Genomic DNA, 18,389 nt, shown 5'->3' with positions numbered 1-18,389 from the left:
GATTACAATCTTTGGCCCTAAGAAAAGAGATGCATTTCCAGTGTAGTAGTTAGAGCAGCAGACTCTAATCTGGGGAACCAGGTTTGATTCCCCATTCCTCCACATGAAGCCAGCTGGGTGACCTTGGGTCAGTCAAAGTTCTCTTGGAGCTGTTCTCTCACGAGCAGTTCTCTCAGAGCTATCTCAGCCCCACCTACCTCACAGGGTGTCTTTTGTGGAGAAGGGAAGGGAAGGAGATTGTAAGCCACTCTGAGTGATGAGCGGGGTATAAATCCAGTCTCCTCTTCTTCTCGGAAATACTATAGAAGCCTTTAATGGTATCTAACTGTAAACTACAAATAAAAAGTACAGCCAATGGGAACAGCTACTTGAAACTGGGTTGCTTGATTGGGCACTTAGTGTGTGGGGGTGAAATTAAGTGTAATCTGAATGGAAAACAACTGAATTTCTAAGGTTTTCCTTCTGTGAGGGAATCCTTATCAGCAACACGTGACTTTGGCAGTATGAATGCATACTGAGTTGGCAACTTGAGTTAGTTTTTGTCATGTGTTAGGATTCAAATATCCATTGCAATACGTCATTAGTACCTTCTGTTTTCTGTTTTAGCAGGGATACAGTGTGACTTCCAATCCAATGTTGTGATCTGGGAATTTCACAGCCGGCACGTCGTTACATGTCATTGGTTTGGTCCTAATGAACGTTCTTCAAGGTCTAACAGTGCATTTGTCTTGTGCCGTTGGTTATGACAGGCTGTGGGACGTGCTGGCTGAGATGTGACGGCACAACCACGGCAACAGGAAATGAAGCAGGTGGCTTCCAGGGAGGTTCCAGTGGGGGCAAGGGCTAAGCATGACCCATCGGAGGACCAGGATGGCTTGGGAGGCTGTTCTGCCCACTCACTTGGCCAGGAAATAAACTACTTCCAGACCTGGCAGCCCAGACCTACTTATGTATATGTGAATAGGTTCCACTGAAGCCATGTTCACAGTATGGCTAGTGAGCATATAGCCTGCATGTATGTGCATACACCGGCTTTCAAGAAGGAGCCAATGCACATTTCTGTGTGCTTGTCCTTGGACTTTAGGATAAGGCCCCGGTTTCTATATGAAATTATAGGTACTATGCACTCTTCAGGGTAAGGTGTTTTAAAATAAATAAATTTTACACACACACACACACACACAGAGAGAGAGAGAGAGAGAGAGAGAGAGGTTTTAAAGAGACACCACATTGTAAATTGGCAATATCATAATTTTAAAGCCGAACTAACCTTTTGGCTATGATGGGTTTTAGTGGTTATTAAAGAGAGTTAAAAAAAATTAAATACCTAGAAGCATTTCAAAATGCCTTATTGGGACAGTCCCTTGACTTTTAAAACAATGGGTGCCTCCCTGCTCAGGTCTGCTTGCAATTGTTGGAAAGTTCTTTAGGAATGCAAAGGCACTGAGAGACTGATCCAGATCTCCTCTGGTATTGTTTCCACAGTTTGACAATCCAGGGGATCTGGAACTAGATCAGAGATACTCTCTTCTGATTTAGACCTCAGCCAGGGACAATTCTGGGCCTCATTTTCTTATCTTTCAAGGTGCAGGGTTGCCAAAAGATCCAAAGAGTAAAGTCTTGTCTGTTTCATAGAGACTTAATGTGTGGAAATGCACAGCTGTAGTTTTTCATGGCATAGAGGTAAATAACATCACCAGATAACTAACATCCCATTAAAGGGACAGGGCTTCTTTTTTCTCCAGGCAGCTGGCAACGCTACCCAGGAATGTCAATAATTTACTTCATTTGAGGGTCACAAGCATACCCGGAGTGTCATTGTGCTTCAAGCGCACTTTAGGCATGCGTATGGAACTTGGCTGATCAGGCACCAGTTTGGGGCCATTATGGCCTGGGCTTTGGGATTGTTGGGCCTTTCTGGAATAAAGTTAGGCACCCACTCCTCCAGACTTGAGGTGGTATCCACAGCAGCAGCATTATGGCGATCAGCTCCTTACAAGAGCTCTGTGTGCCTCCATTGCTATACAGTGAGATCATTACATTGTCGTGTTTAGTTCATTGTTTTTTCTTCCTAGGTGCTGTGTTCTGTGGCAGGAGGAGATGGATTCTCATCGGCAGATGCAGCTCTATCTTTTGGGCAGCTCATCAGGCCAATAGATCAGCCATTGGTTCTCAGCTTGGTCTTAGCCAGTGGGCCAATGCGAGTTCACAACCTGGGATTCCTGAACGTGAAGGCCCTAGTCAGCAAGCCCGGGATGATCTTTAGTTCATTCAGTGACAGTGGCCAGATGCAGAATTGTGTGGTATGCCTTGTATGGAGTAGCGCTTTGGATCCCAAGGGGATTGAGGGAGCTTGGTGCAAGGCCAATGGGGAGCTCTGGAATAGCAATGGTGGCCAGACACAGTAATTGAGTCGTCGGCCATGATTCCATGCCGGGTATGGTGTGGCGCTGTGAATCCCAAGGGGATTGAGGAAGCTCAGCACATAGCTAATGGGAAGCTCCGGAATAGCAATGGTGACCAGACACAGTAATTGCATGGTCGGCCACGATTACATGCCAGGTATGGCATAGATCTTTGGATCCCAAGGGGATTGAGGGAGCTCGGCACTGGGCCGATTGGGAGCTCCGGAATAGCAACAGTGGTCAGATACAGTAATAGTGTGGTCAGCCACGATTCCACGCCTGGTATGGCGTAGCGATGTGGATCCCAAAGGACCGAGAGAGCTCGGCACAGGCCAATGTGAGCTCTGGAATATTCTGACGGTTGGGTTGGGTCACTATTTGCCTCACCCCAGATTTGGCTTTACAGGGGCCTACATTCACCATTCTCTACATACACCATTCCAAAAAAGGAAGTAACATTTTCCTTCAGGATTTACAGCAAGGGCTTAGGTTACTTTTAGGTATTTGAGTGGGCACAGGGGCCTAAGCAGAGGCTTGGCCCTTGTGGTGGCAGAAGTAGGTCTTAGATAGAGTTCATGCAGCTCAGTAAGCACCAATCAGCAACCCCATGGGTGTATAGGGGTCTGCAGGATTGCCCCTGTGGCCGTGCAGCCAGGGATGAGGATTGCAGACTGCCTTTGGGGATGGCCACGATGGATCCTCCGCACTGGCCAAGCGGTGGTGTGGAGGGATTCTCAAGGTGCATCCCGATCACTGGGTTTGCAAGCGACTTACAGTTGGCTCCAACCCAGGGCCTTGGTGTCTTGCCCGTTGTACGGTAAGGATGGGGTCAAGATGACACCAGGCCTTGACCGTGCCACTGTTCTCTGTTTGCCCTTTCCATTACTATCATTATGTTAAATAAAGTGGCCTTAGTTTTACCCAACCTTGGTTGTCTGACTCTTTCTTCCATCTGGGGGTGCAAAATCCTGCTACTTGTAAATAGTCAGTAAAACCTTTGTTCTTTGTTTAAAACCCCAGTCTGGTGCTCTGACCACGGAGTCTCCCCTACTCTGCCCACTACCAGTGCCTTAAGAAGGGTCCTGGGAGGGGAAAAGCCCAAAATGTGCAGGTGCCAAGCCTCCAGGAGAAACCCAAAGTTAGGGGTTTTCATCTCCAAACCCCAGGAATCAGCCAGAGGGGTCTCACTGCCCCTCAAGAAAGGCATAAGGAAGTCAGTGAATGGTGGCAGCTACTGAAGAGTGACAGAAGCCCACCAAGGAAGTGGGAAGGCGAAGCGGGGCTCACTTTGCCACAGTGGAAAACTGAATTCTGTAACCCTTCAGCAGCAACCATCTATACCTTGTGCCAATAGCCACTGATAGACCTCTGATCCATGTGTTGAAGATTAATTTTACTTTTTATTTTTAGATTCTAATCTGAGCATGAGTAAAAGATTTGAAAGTGGTGCTAGCAAGCGCAAGAGACAGTAGGGCTGCCAAGTCTCGTTGAATCGCGGCGGGGGATCGTCATTCTTTACAGGAGCTCTGCCACGGGGAACGGCAACAGGCGTTGCACCGCCGTCGCCAGGATGTGACGCTACGCACACCCTTGAAAATCGGGGAAAATAATATCAGGATCTTAAAAGTCATTCCATTTGAAATAAGACAGAAGAGAAAGAAATATAGAGACTTAATCCTCTTTTTTTTTTACAAACAAATGGCATCAGTTACAGATGGTTAATTCCAGAAGGCATCATTTTCAAGCTCCACGACAAAAAAGAAAAGATTGACTCTGTTCTTAAAGCACACAAATTCCTAAGAACACAGCTGGGGGAACCAGCAGAGGACAAGAAGGAAGAAGAAGAAAGCAAATAGGATGGTGAGTTAGGCTCGGTGTCTTCTGACAAGGACTCTCTCTCTGAAAAGGGGGCAGCAGCCCCAAAAAGTCCATATAAATTGAGGACAAGAGAAGATATGAGAAAATAAAGGCTGAAGGACTCTGAATTGTGCCTGAAAATTTAGAAATAACTTTGGGATGCTCTGGGGGTTTCATTTAACAGATAAATGGATGGATAAAAGATAAATAATTTAGCATAACTGACTATGTTCAATGTAATACTAGCATTTTAGATTAATATGGAAATAAGCTGATGTATTGATTTCCCACTCTTGGGGTTTTAGTTATTAGTGGGTTTCTTTTTCTTTCTCCTTAGAGGTAGTTTCCCTTCCTATATTTTCAGTTGTAGTTTGTAGTGGTGTAAAAAAATCATTAAAAAACTCCCCTTAGGGGGATGCAAAAAACAACAACAATGTATGTTAGAATAAATTTCCATCTTCCATCTCTGTGTCTGCTGTAAAGACAGGGGTCAGCTTTGTCTTGCCTGAAGTCCTGATTGAGTAGCATTTTGGTCATCTTATACAACCATGCTTTTGCAGTTTGTTTAACCATAAAGCCCCTTTTGAAGTTTACAGACTAAACTTCAAATACTGCATACCCCGCAGTTGTGGACAGGTTTACATTGAGACCGCACAGCATAGCATCCAGACAAGAATAAAAGTACTCCATCTTTCTGTGTTATACCTCTGAGGATGCCAGTCACAGATGCTGGTGAAATGTCAGGTCCTACAATGCCAAGACCATGGCCATATAGCCTGAAAATTCTATAACAACTAATGAACTTCGGCTGTGAAAGCCTTCGACAACATAATAGACTAGATGTTTATTCTTTTCATCTATAAACTCTGGTTTGATGTGTCTCCCTCTAATTTGCCATGTAAAAAGGCATTCTTAATGTCAAAGTGTTCTGTTTGCATGTTTCTGGGAGCTGCGATGCTCAGGAACGTCTTAATTGTGGAATATTTTACAATTGATGCAAAGGTTTGGTCATAATCTGATCCACAATTTTGAGATAATCTCTTTGTCACTAGTCTGCCTTTTTCTCTCTCAATATCACCATTTGTATCCTGTTTAGCCTTAAGGACCCAGTTACACCTAATAGCATTCGTACCCTTAGGGTAGTTCAGTGAGTGTCCATGTCTTGTTCTTATGTATTCTTATGCAGTGCATCCATTTTGTCTTGCTCCACTTGCTTACTCCTAGTTCAGGCATGTGCTGTAATTCAGCCCATGATGTTGGTTTATGTGGTAGGCTAGTTTCTCAGCTGGAACTCCCTTGTTGGCCTGCAATGAGCATCTGAGGTCTAGAGTTTCATCTGCCTCTGCAGCAGTCTCTGGCTCTTCTGGCTCACTTGCTGGTTCAGGAACTTCTGCCTTTACCTGATCTTCTGCTTGAACATCTGGTTGTGTCTGCATAGTAACTGCATCCATTGTCTCTGGGTGATACACCAGCAGCTGGTTATTGTCACCATCTCCCTCTGAATGGTCATGTGTCACAGCAGTCCAGTTGTTTCTTGGTCGCTCATCAAACTGAACCACTCTCCTTGTAGTAATTTGGTTAGAGCTTGGCTCTAGAATTCTGTATGCCTTGCTTTCTGGAGAACAGCCTACAAAAATGCCTTCTTCAGCTCTGGGTTCTAGATTGGATTTCTTTTCTTTTGGTATATGAGCATTGCCCCCCCAGTCGGAATAAAGAGACAGACACCAAAATGGATTTAACAAGGGCCACTTTATTAATTTTAATAACAAATAATCCTAGCGAGGGGTTACCAGAAATGTACTGAGGAATATGACAGGTGTCAAACTCCTGACCACCTTCATTTCCTTCTGGGCGATGCACCTGCTCCGATCTCAAGCCACAGCAGGTAGCTTTCGACCAGCAGTGTGGCATGTTCAAGAGAACCCCTGACCCACCACCCCAGAAGCTGCAAAGGCCCGCTAAGGTAGGCTGAGCCAGATAGTTCCAAGGAAGATCACCCCTTCCCGGCCTTGAGCCGCAAAGGCCCGAAAGCCGTTCCTGGATGACCCTTTATTTCTATGCCCCGGTGCTCACCATTTCCATCCTGATCGCGCTACCCCGCCAAACACTAAAGTGACCATACTAATTACAGCCTGGCCCCCCGAAGCCAATAAACCAACACCACCATCGTCAATGCAAGGTAGGCAAAAACACCCCCATCCATAGGCCAAACTGATGGAGGCGAAAAATTCCTACCTGGCTCCATGAAAAGGCAGCCGGTCAGACCTGCACTAAAATGGGGTGGGAGGGTGGCCGAGCTCGCCAACGGACTGGTAAGGCAGGGGGCAGGAGCCAAGCCTAAATAGGCTGGCTCTGTCCCCTGTAGGTCTCTCCTTCTTCATGCCTCTCGTGGAGGCAAATCAGCCCTCCCCCACCAGCGCAGGCTCGGCGGGGTTGGGGCTTGCATAAGCTTTGAATTCAAATACTCTAATGTGTTCTACACTTGGCCTTCTGTTATGCTATGACACAGAATAATATTCAGGTAGGGAACTTAGAAACAGTTCAATCTGTAAATCCTCTTCTAGCACTTTACCAGCAGTAGTAACGTTAGCCACAACACTGGGTCTATGTTTAAATTATGATGGGGGAATTTATCTAAGAGACTGTATGCTTAATAGATGCGCAAGCTAGGGATTGTCCTCCAACTATACCAGAGTCAGAACCCTTTAAGAGTGGTACAGACGACAGACAGAAAATATCTTTTATGAAATTTATTAAGAAAATAACCCTAATACATTCAGCTAATCAATGGACAATCACATGCATACACACACACACACCAGAGAGCTAGGAAACAAAGAGGTGAAGCAATCTTAAGGAGATCAGTGACAAAAGAGGGCAAAGTGTTGGGGAGGGAGGGGGTATAGCTACCTGTCCTGATGTGCAGAAGTCCACGGAGAAGGGATTATGGCCCAAACAGAGTTTGGGGGTGCACCGCCAGTTGGGATCAGGGCAGAGACACACTCTGAGGCCATGTACTTTGAAGGATATAGAAACTGGAAAACAATGTGGACCAATGAGAGGCCTTGAGGGGCTTGTTTCAGGTGAAGACCAAGATTACCCAGACCAATAAGAGGTCCCAGGGGGTGTGACACCAAAGCTTTATCCCTCTTCCCACAAGGCATACAGCAAATAGGGTTCAGCTGATAAAGTTCAGGAACACTGCAATCCTCTCTCTAACCACCCAACTGCTCAACCCAAATGGGTTTGAGAGAATTTCACTTCATCTTTCAGGGTCACTGCCTATCCCTAATTAAGGCCTAAACACTTCCTCAGGGCCAAGCTTAATTATACTAATGCCCCATCACAACAAACAATATGAACTATCCCCAAAAAGTCATCCTTCAAACCAATCTGAAGGTAACCTCCAAAACTCCTGTTCAGTCCTGATAGGGACTAGCTACTCCCACATTGGTTGCAGGACATATGGAGGATGGGCAGCTGCTCACAAAAACCCTGAGAAAAAGAAGAAGAGCTGGTTTTTATATCTTTTTATACCCTTTTTTCTACCTTAAGGAATCTCAAAGTGGCTTACAATGACCTTCCTTTCTTCTCCTCACAAGTCACTTTGTGAGGCAGGTGGGGCTGAGAGAGTTCTGAGATAATTGTGACTGGCCCAAGGTTTCATGTGGAGGAGTGGGGAATCAAACCCAGTTCTCTGGAACTGACATTCCCTACTTCAGTGGCTGAGGCTCATGAGGCCTTTGACCCAGCCCTGCTCCGCAAAGTGTCCTTCATTCCACTAAGAGCAAGGGCAAAAATATCCCCATATCTATTTTATCTTGTAATGTTCATTTTCAAACTTCTACTTCATCGTACCAGAACCTTCAGGTTCTTCTTCCATTAGACTGATGGCCTTGAGTTTTATCATCTGCAGTACTTTTCCCTGATTAAGTTATTCCAAAATATATACCCTACCTTTCTGCCTTCAGGGCCACAAAGGCAGCTAACACATTTTTAAAAAATATATATATAACAAAAACATATTTTAAAAACCATTAACGCCAAACAAAAGCACATCATTACACAAATTTAAACCAGCTAAAATACACATACAAAACATGAAAGCAATAACTAAAACATAGGACAGGAAGGAGAAATCATTAAGGGAACTCAAGAGAAAACAAATAAGCCTTCATTAACTGGTGGAAGACAGCAACTGAAGGGAACAGGCAAGTCTCTTTGGGGAGAATGTTCCAGAGTATTGACCTGGAGCTTGGTGGCTCCTTCTTTCAGTCTTCTCCTTTATGCCAGCTACTAGCTGTGCAGGGGCCATGCTAACCTACTCTGTATCATTCCAATTTTAGAATATGTGCTGCCAAAGTGAGCACAAATTGTGCAGGGGCCATGCAAATCTTCTCTGTATCATTCCAATTTAGTATATGAGCTGCCGGAGCAAGCACAAAATTCTCTTCTCCTCTCCTCCATTTGCGTAATTTATTTAGCTACTAGCCTGCCGCTGGGCTCCTGTACATGGATAGACAGATGTCAAAATAATTTGAAATACTGGGGTGAATTCTGGGGTAAAGGCTATTTCTCCACTGGTACCCTTAATGTCTGATCTGTATTCTGATTTGGCATACCAATCACTTTCAAAATAAAGTTCCCCACAACATGCCCATTTTAGGGGGGACTATGGAGGTGTTTAACAAATGGAAAAGGCCACATCAATAATGACACAAATAAATTAATGTTACTGTCAAGATTCTTTTACATAGAGTAGTATCATTCTACAGCTGAACTTACTTCTGTTGAAGGAAATGATATAACTTCTACAGTAGCTGGGATGTCATTTATTCTTCAATTTTAAATATGATATTTATTCTTGATAAGGATTCAGAAGGAATGGTGTACCTTTACAAGTCAATCCAACAGTATTGCTAGTTCTTCAGTTTCTGAAACATAAAGTCTTAACATCTGGGTTAAATTTTAATGTGAATTATAGATGGCCTTCAGAAAAAAAAATATGCAGAACTTTTCCAGCTGAGAAAAAAATTAAGTTCATACAGGATGCAGTGACATGTTTATTTTTAATGGAAAACTCAATTCCATGGTTTCTTAAAGTCTTCCAAAGGTCCCACCCCATTAAGTAAACTCACATTATCTTTCATTTTGGTTCCATTTTGAGGGTTCTGATTGAGAAAATAAAAGACAATGATAGTCAATTACAACTGATTCTGATCTTTAATACCTGACTGGGTGATAATTACCATGATCCTGTGTAACCTCATAAGAACGTAAGACGGACCCCGCTAGATCAGGTCACTGATACATCTGGCCAAACAGCGCTAATAAACAAAGCATAAAGACCAAGGACTTTTCATGGTGCTGCCTCCTAGCACTGGTATTCAGAAGCTTATGACCTCTGAATGGGGAAGTTGCCTTTATATCCATTAATGGACCTATCCCCCCTTTAAAGCCATCTGTGCTTGCGACCATCACTACTTCCACTGGCAGTAGATTGCACAATTTAATTATTCCCCGAGTAAATAATTATTATTGGAAGGAAAGGTACAGCCTGAGTCTCCATAAGTCAGTTGTAACTTGGCGGCACTTTACACACAGAGAGAGACTATTTCCTTTTGTCCCAACCATGTAGCTAGAAGGGCCATTTGTGCCTGGGTGGAGGAGTGTAAGCAAAAGATGAGTCTAGAGGGATGGGCCCGGCTTTGCTGTAAGTAAGGTAGCTATCTAGTGGGTTCCTGTAGCCTGCCTCCGAGGGACCAGCCCAGTGCGGGGGGGGGGGCTGGAGCCCCAGGTTTCCCTCTGATCCTCAGCTTGGGTTGAAAAGGAACTGGATGAGGGTGGTGAGCCATTCTGGAACTCTCTCTCAGCACTGAGGCATTGGCTGAAGAATATAATGCAGGTTGTGCAGGCCAGAATCCTTGCATGACTAAAAGGGGAGTCCCCTTAAGGGCCTCTGGAAGGCAGGGTGCAGCCCTAACACCACCCCTCTGCCTTCGGATAGCCCAACAGGCAGGCTGGGAAAGGTGCTGACAGCAGTTGGGCTGTCAACTGCATTCACTTTCCTCAGTTTATGTTGGACCAAACCTGAGGAACCAGTAATCAATAAAGTTGTGGCCTGATTCCCCCCAGCATGATGTGTCTGTGTCATTCTTCTCTCCCATCCCCCACTGGCTGGTCCCCAATCCAGGCACAATCTGTTGCCTAATAACTTCACTGGGTGCTCCTGAGATCTGACATAACATGTGAGGGAGAAAAACTGTATATCCATTGTGTTTAAATGAAAACAATAGTCACAAAAGGAAGGGGGGAAAAACATTTTTATAATCTAGTTTGTCTGGTATGTTTACTGTAGAATCTAGCAGTCATTCATCTGTATACTTCTAATGGCCAGTATCTTAGCCATATAAGATGGTTAATATACTACAGTATGTAAAACGGTAATATTTTAATTCATACTGAGGAATGATAAGGGGGAAAGATTAAATACAAATTTCTATGAAAACAAGTGATCTTAACCTCTCTAATTCACATCAAATAAAATCCTGTATAATTGTAAGTTAATTTTTTTTTCCATTTGTGAAGTTGGGCTTGTTCTACCGCAATAAAATAATTTGTTTTATATATGGAAACAGAAGACCATAATCTGATGATTTTTGATGTTAGCTTTTGTTATATGAATTTTTACATAATCATTACTCATAAAGTACTGACAGATAATACTGTTACCAGACTTACCCTCTTTGCTGTTATTACAAAAATCTCCTGGCTTTGTGGAAATGTTAATTTATTAAAATGCAATAAGAAGAACCTCAATGCTGAACCCTAAATTGCAAATATTTTATAGGTGATGCTCAATGTTCCTGTCATCTTTGTTTCAAATGTTTTCACATTTGAAAGGTGAAATCACACTAAGTCACAAAAAAATCTCTTGTAGCATGCTAGCTGTCACTATCTTCTCTAAGATGTATATTTTTGCTTTAAAGAGACAGGTGTATGTAATTTTAATGTCAGCACCAGCATCACCAAAAAGTACCCCGGCAATCAGTGGAAAGGTTTAATAGGTTTCCTGTCTTGTTCTTAATTTGCTGAAATTACAAAATCAATACTTTCAGTTGTAGCTGCTGCTACCCGTTTTACTGCTTTAAGATAAAGTCTACAAAGAAAGTAACCTTCACTTTCAATTTGTAGCACCGAACATCAGGGTGTTTTTAGCCACTAACTAACTAGTCTGTTTTCTCTTCTCCAGTAAGAGACATTCTGGATGTGCTGTTTTCCTTTAAGAGACATATACATCCTGAAGGGAGCAGTGATTAATAGCCAGCATATTATGATGCATTTCTTTGCTTCTAAAGCTCTCTCACTCATCTTTTCTAAAGTTTTGCCTAGCATAGATGGTTCGTTATATTTATATTGGTTTATATTTCCGGTTAGGTGTAATTACCACTTCCACTGGGAAAAAATAGCCTGATCCTGAAAAGATCTCATTCCGTATTAACACAAGTGCAATGTCTTGTTCAGAAACAGATAAGGTAAATATTCTCCATACTGACTTACACTGTTTGTAAGAGCCCTGGCTGAAGACAGAAAATGAGCCCAGGGTGGGCTGGGGTCTTCATCTGAAAAGAGTATTTGAGCAACAGAAACAACAGGTAATAAACACATACATACATTGTATACAGAGTAATATAGTCTATATTGCATGAGTGCAATATTTGGTGTTGGATGCGCTTATTTTAATGTTTAAGTACATCTAACCCTCAAGAAGGTAGGTACAATATACCTGCTTTGACTACGTGCAATTTAACGTGGGATTTCAGTTTCACATTTATCCATGTACTGGTCCCCAGTTTCATTTATAAAGTGAATGTGTATTGTCTCTTTATTTATAAACAAATGTACGCATATACAGGCAGGATGAATGTGTGTTCACTATAACATGTGAACAGGGCTAGTCCATGGCAGTGTCATAAGCACAGTGAGCTCATGTCTCTAGTTCCAGCTCCTGCCAACCTAGCAGTTCGAAAGCAAGAAATTGCTAGTAGATAAATAGGTGGGAAAGTAACAGCGTTCTATGTGCCTTGGTGTTTAGTCATGCTGGCCACATGACCACGGAAACGTCTTCGGACAGCGATGGCTCTTCGGCTTTGAAACAGAGATGAGCACCGCAACCCTAGAGTCGGATTCGACTGGCTTTCGAGCAAGGGAACCTTTACCTTTACTTTATGCCTTTATTTTTCACTAGTGCTCCACTTTGTTGGTGGTGGAAGCAGGTGACAATGACCCTTTCTGCACCCTCCTCTTAAACCATGTTCACTGTGACGTCCTCCAAGCAATTCTGCACTAAAATTGAGTTCAACCTTCTTTTTATTCTGGGTTTTCTCCCATTCTGCATTATATTACCTCCCTTCAGTGGTCAGCCAAGTCTCAACCTGCTGTTGCCCCAGGTTATTTGGATGCTGGTTGTTGTGCTTTTTTTGATTAATTTTTATTTGTTTTATCCATCACTTTTACATTCCATATTATTTAGCATCTTACAATTTTTCCTCCCCTTCCCTTCCCTCCCTCCTCCCTTCCCTATCTTCGTGTAGTCCTTAGTCTTTTCTCTCCAGCCACGGGCACAAAGTCAAGATCTTCCACCGAATGTCTTCCCTTCCCTCCTTGGAATTTGGATGCTGTTTTGCCGTGGACTTAGCCTTGATTCGAACACTGAGAAAATCCGGAGTGGAAGGCAAATGCAGAAAGGATCAAACACTGCAGTGTGTCCCTCTGATGCTAGGCACTTCAACACATGCAAAGCCAATATCTTTCCAGGATCCAAAAGGTATGCAGTGCCAAAGACACACAGTCTACAAAGGAAGACTGCCTCCAAAATGGATAAAGGGGAGTGCAGTGAAAACAAGGAATAGGATCCAAGAAATAACCAGGGTCAAAGTTAGGTTATTTCTACTGTAAACCTTACTGTTTCATATAATGCTACTGTGTACCTTAATTGACAGCAGTCCTCATTTGTTTCTTTTACATCATTCTTATATTACTTAATGCCATTTTACACCATTTATACAAAATACTCCATTTATACCACAAAGGTAACAATGAAAAATATGTTACTTTTAAGAGGACAAGGATATGTGAATACAGAATATGACATAAAAATAAAGACTCATAAGTTCAATTTACCCAGAGGAGAAACAAAGTACAAAAAAAAGAGATTTTTTTTTTAAAAAATGAAATGGTTAGCCCATAAAGTTTGGCAAAATGCCAAGTTGGTGCTGATACAATTCCAGAATTGAATTTACTCCTGATTTACTCCCATGACTGGAGATCAGAAATATTACACTATACAAAAGAGTACTGGGACTGAAACCAGTCTATCCCCATTGTAATCAATAAGTTTACTTGCTATTAGTTTATTGGCTACAACTCAGATTATTATGGATAGCTCACTATGTCCAAATGTTTTTAACTGTTGAATTGAAAACTGAGTGCTTTTTGAAATGAGTATATAGAAGCACTTTTCACAGATGAAAAAAAGGGTTTAGAGTTGTGAATTGTGAAAGCGATCCACATATATATTGATGAACCACTTATAGTTAGCAAGTATTTACATGGGCTAACACAGCATTTATGTTATAGCTTCACTGTCAATATTAAATACAGAAATTCCATCAAAAACACATACTCCATGAGTCCATGTTGTGAGAAACTCTTTAAATCCTCAGTTTGATGTTTGATTGTTGTTTGTAACTTCCACCTGTGTTATGTACTTGTAGTAGAATTCTGAGCATGAAAACATCAGTCTAAATGAACAGCCAATACCTATGTCATTGCCAAATGAAGAGTAGATAGTAATCATTTGTGTCAGTCACTTTGTTTTGAATGGTCCTACAATCTTTACTGCATCCAACTCAGCAGGGTCTGAACCCCAAATCTATATTTAATTTAGAACATCACACCATTAGTCAGAAATCTTTCAACTTCCTTGATGTGATCTGAAGAATAAGGGCACAGGGACTGGTTTACAAGGAGCACCTTTTATGTGCTTGAAGGAATCACAGAGCAAATTCAAAAATTTTTGTTAACAAAATAAAAAAAAACCCAGAAGGATCTTATATCTTCAAAAGAGGGAAGCAAAGCATAGGCTACTGCTTGTTAAGACTTTGTTTATCTTATGAATGCATCCCTGCAGACAAAACTTAAACTCTTCAAAATGGGTCATAAAGGGTTAGGGCTTTTCTATTAATAGAAAAAAGTAGAGTCACATAAGCCAAATTTTTTAAGAACAACATCTTCTGAACTGAGATTAAAAATTAAACAAAACTGCACCTTCCCATTACTTATTATATAATATTTCCACTAATTGTATGGAATCATTTCAGAATACTATGGTTAAAGAATTGTTAATTTTACATCACTGTGTGAAGTCGGGATGGGAAAGAAATGACAAACTAAAGTTCACGAATTTGAACCTGAACTGAAGTTTGTGAACTGAAGAACTGGGATGAACTACTACAAATTTTGGGTGCAATTTGTGGTGGCTTGTGAGGTTTGTGAAAAGTTTTCTGCTCTTCAGGAGAAACAGATAAGTGGCTGGGAGCTCCCTGCTGCTCAGCTGCTTGGTTTAAATGGCCCTGTTTTCTGCTCCCTGCAAAAAGCCATTGGGAACAGAAAGCAGGGTTTAAATGGAAGGGGGGAAGTCCCCTCCCGAGAAATCTTCCCTCCCTCCCTCCCTCCCTCCCTTTCAGCTAGCAGCAGCTCCCTGCCATCAGCAGAAAGGAAGAGGAGAAAGATCTCCCTTCCCAGGAAGATCTCCATCCCTCTTTCTGCTGGCTGGGGCTCACCACAGCCAGCAGAAAAGTGGGAGGGAAGTCCCTTCCTGGGAGACCCACCCATTTCTACTGGCCACTGTTTTTTGGAGTGTCTTGTGCAGTCCCTTTAAAGTTTAAAGAAACTTCAGAAGACAGGGCCAAACAGTTCCACAGCGGGAAGCACCTCCCAACCCCGCAACTGTTTTTGGGCTTTCTTCTTCAGTTTAAAGGGACTGCACAAGACAGCCCGAAACAGCTGAGCAGTGAGAAACAAGCTGCTCCCTGCTGATCAGCTGTGTTTCCAGCTTTCAGCAAACCCCATTTTAAGGGACCAATGTCCTTTTCAATGAAGTTTGCAAGGCCACAAACCAAACAAACCGATTTGGTTCACTAATGAGCCTCCTGGTTCGGTTTGATTTGGGGTTCGGTCTGTGGGCCTTCACAGACCCTGAATAGAGTAGAACTGCCTTTTCCTGGTCCATGCTCATCCCTAGAGTGAAGTATCTCAGTGACTGGACTACGTAATTCTGAGTGAACAAGTTGAAATCAGAGATAGAGTTCTGAACTGATATTGGAATAAAAATCAACCTTCTACTATTAGTGTGTGACTTCTATGCCTATATTTGTGACAACTCTGATCAGTATCATGCCAAGAATGATCTTGATCTTTCCATTCACCAAGAGTCCAATCATTCATCCTGCTCACAACAGAGTGAGCAGACAACAAACCTGAGATCATGACAGCCAGTACTTCTTTTATTCTGTGCTCTAGTGTTGGCATTTGTTTCTGATTTCTGCACGAAAGTGCAGCGCCAATATCAGCAAAAACACTGCCCTTCAAGTAATTTCATTTACCTCATAGACTGGATTTCTAATTATCAGTGCTCACACAAAAATGAATGGATGTCCCTCTACACAAACCAAATGAAAACTAAGCTATACAACAACATTAGAAAAAGCTCCATCCATGCACCAGTACCCGAAGTAATCTGCGTTGGGAAGATAAATGTTAAAGGACAGAGCAGAACACTTCGATGACAGGGTAGGAAGAGGATTTACTTTGAGCTTGTTGGCATGGGGTTCCCCCCCCCATTCAATTCTGGCCCCCTATTGCTTCAGTTTATGCCCTGAATTCTGCATGCATTTTTCTGCCTTTAGTTTTTGCTTCTGGTTATTTAGAGGCCATTTTTACCCCAATCTTTTTCTGGAAACCAATTTTGAGTTGCCTTTTTCTTTGTGTGTAATGTATGTGTCAGTTTCCTGTGTGCCACCTGCTACTACTCACCTCCAGCCCACTTTTCGATTATTGGACTGTCATCATCATCATCAAACCACTCCCTCTCTACCTGAAGACAAATGGTTTCATTTTCAATTTGTTAAAAAAGGAATATAACCCTTATACTGATATATTAATAAAAGCATGCACAAAAAGACAATTACGCTTAGACGATTCTCGGAATTCCCAGCTTTCTTTCTTTTCTTTTCTTTTAAATGTCTCTAGCTCCTTAACTTGCAGAAATATATACCTTTTAAAAGATATATCTCCATGAAATAAGGGGCTAGAAACTTTTAAACAATGAAACCTGGGAATTCAGATAACTTGGTAAAGCTATCGTTACAACAATATATTGATATGTTATTGTAAGGCCAGGGTTTTTTTAAAAAAAATAATAATGCAAAAGCGTTGTGGCACAGTGGCCACTTCCAGCACCAGAAAAAAACAGTGTGGGTTTGAAAGGAACATACAGTTCACAAGCTGATGGATGGTGGAGATACTCCTCTTTTAGGCTTCCCCATACAAAGACAGGCAGGCACGTTGGGGACTTGCATCAATCCTCCCCAATATCCAGCTGTAGTCCCCCAACCCAGGAGTGCTACCCTTCCCTCCCAGCAGCCTTGCTTATGTCAGTGGAGCTCCCTGCTGTTTTTCTTCATGCCCAAGTGTGTGTTTCTTTTTGATCTTTTTAAAAACTTCAGCCATGATATCAATATATTGATATAAACATGCACAAAAAATAAAACAGGTAGGGTGCTGTCATGCCACTGATGAGGCCACCAATGGTGACAGATCCCTTCCTTGAACATTGCAATTATTTAAGGCATGTGCAGAACTAACTCTAATGGAGGGCAGAAATGCAGAAGAATCATGCCCAAACTGATTCTAATGTTTGTGGATCAACTGCCAAGAAAATCAAGAGTAACTTGAGCATGCAGAAAAGCCCTCCATCTTGCCACTGCTTTCCTTTTTTACATAGAAGAAGTAGAATCACCTTTTATATATGAATGGGACAGGCACAGGAATACATGCAGCTACCTACATCAAGTCTAATTTGGGGCTGTGGTACTCTTCATGCCTGTTTAAAAAAGAAGACAAAAACCAAGCGGATGAGATATGAACTAACTTCTCCTCAGTTGAGTTGAATCACCATTATCATTGTTATTACCAGTTAATCTTTGATTTGAAAATATATCTTGTTCTGCTGTTGATAGTCAGTCATATTCAAAATCCAGGATCTAAAACATTCTGAAACTGGGTCCATTTATCTAAGGGACTTGCACTTTTTCAATAGCCCCATGCCATATGGAAAACTGCTTTCAAAAGCTTATGATATGCCATGAGAGAGGGGTAGGAATTGACTGATATTCAAAGAAAACAAATCATAACTCACTGGGCATGCCCAGTTTAACTCTTTGAATCCCAGACCATCTCTTTAGTGTTATTTTTTTACTGTCCTATTATTGAGGAAAAAGTATTATATGTCCAAAAAGCTTACTATTTGAAGATGTAGAAAACAGCAAAATCCAGTAGCACCTTAAAGACTAACATAATTTGTGGTAGAGTATAAGTTTCCAAGAGATACAGCTGCATCTGAAGAAGTGAGCATTGACTCACAAAAATTCATATCCTACCACAAATTGTAGCAGTCTTTAAGGTGCTACTGGACTCTTTGTCAGACTCGGCTGTCTCTGTATCTGTTGTTTGTCCATTTGGTTCTTCTTTCCCAGCCCCTTATCTATTGTCCTCGCTGACATGACATTCCTGAGGGGCAGGGAGTGTGACTGTTGAGCTGCCTATGGGGATGTCTGAACACTGGGAGTCCAGGGGATTCATAGTACACCCCACCGCCCAGTTCCCTATGGTATCGGGAAAGCCCTGACTAGTGGATCATGACCCCTATGAGCAGTGGAGTAAAGATCGCTTAACTTTTTTAGACCCTCAGTGCAGGGAGCACCAGAGAGGGTTTGCCTGGCTCGGGAAGAGCATAATGCAATTCCCCCCAAGTACCGTGATCTGGGATGAGTGTCCGAGGAGAGT

The sequence above is a fragment of the Gekko japonicus genome, unplaced genomic scaffold (genome assembly GCF_001447785.1).
Source record: "Gekko japonicus isolate JY-2015 unplaced genomic scaffold, Gekko_japonicus_V1.1 scaffold1670, whole genome shotgun sequence".
Classification (NCBI taxonomy): Eukaryota; Metazoa; Chordata; class Lepidosauria; order Squamata; family Gekkonidae; genus Gekko; species Gekko japonicus.
The sequence above is the reverse complement of the archived record's forward strand: the minus strand, read 5'-3'. Positions refer to the sequence as shown.